The following is a 1,417-nucleotide window of genomic DNA, read 5'->3' on the forward strand; positions in this document are numbered from 1 at the left end:
AGGTAGAGGTAGATTGATGGACAAACACAGCGCCATGATGAGCCTTATTTGACCAGGTAGAGGTAGATTGATGGACAATACAGCGCTCATGATGAGCCCTTATTTGACCAGGTAGAGGTAGAGATTGAGACAAACACAGCTCTCATGATGAGCCTTATTTGACCAGGTAGAGGTAGATTAACGGACAACACAGCTCTATGATGAGCCCTTATTTGACCAGGTAGAGGTAGATTAACGGACAACACAGCTCTTATGATGAGCCCTTATTTGACCAGGTAGAGGTAGATTAACGGGACAAATACAGCTCTTAGTGATGAGCCCTTATTTGACCAGGTAGAGGTAGATTAACGACAACACAGCTTTCAGCGATGAGCCCTTATTTGACCAGGTAGAGGTAGATTGATGGGACAACAGCGCTCATGATGAGCCCTATTTCTAGGTAGAGGTAGATTGACAGACAAACACAGCTCTCATGATGAGCCCTTATTTGACCAGGTAGAGGTAGATTGATGGACAGCACAGCCTATGATGAGCCCTTATTTGACCAGGTAGAGGTAGATTAACGGACAACACAGCTCTATGATGAGCCCTTATTTGACCAGGTAGAGGGGTAGATTAACGGACAACACAGCTCTTAAGATGAGCCCTTATTTGACCAGGTAGAGGTAGATTAACGGACAACACAGCTCTTATGATGAGCCCTTATTTGACCAGGTAGAGGTAGATTAACGGACAACACAGCTCTTATGATGAGCCCTTATTTGACCAGGTAGAGGTAGATTAACGGACAACACAGCTCTTATGATGAGCCCTTATTTGACCAGGTAGAGGTAGATTAACGGACAACACAGCTCTTATGATGAGCCCTTATTTGACCAGGTAGAGGTAGATTAACGGACAACACAGCTCTTATGATGAGCCCTTATTTGACCAGGTAGAGGTAGATTAACGGACAACACAGCTCTCATGATGAGCCCTTATTTGACCAGGTAGAGGTAGATTGATGGACAACACAGCTCTCATGATGAGCCCTTATTTGACCAGGTAGAGGTAGATTGACAGACAACACAGCTCTCATGATGAGCCCTTATTTGACCAGGTAGAGGTAGATTAACGGACAACACAGCTCTTATGATGAGCCCTTATTTGACCAGGTAGAGGTAGATTAACGGACAACACAGCTCTTATGATGAGCCCTTATTTGACCAGGTAGAGGTAGATTAACGGACAACACAGCTCTTATGATGAGCCCTTATTTGACCAGGTAGAGGTAGATTAACGGACAACACAGCTCTTATGATGAGCCCTTATTTGACCAGGTAGAGGTAGATTAACGGACAACACAGCTCTTATGATGAGCCCTTATTTGACCAGGTAGAGGTAGATTAACGGACAACACAGCTCTTATGATGAGAAT

This window comes from Oncorhynchus keta, unplaced genomic scaffold (genome assembly GCF_023373465.1).
Source record: "Oncorhynchus keta strain PuntledgeMale-10-30-2019 unplaced genomic scaffold, Oket_V2 Un_contig_19925_pilon_pilon, whole genome shotgun sequence".
NCBI lineage: Eukaryota > Metazoa > Chordata > Actinopteri > Salmoniformes > Salmonidae > Oncorhynchus > Oncorhynchus keta.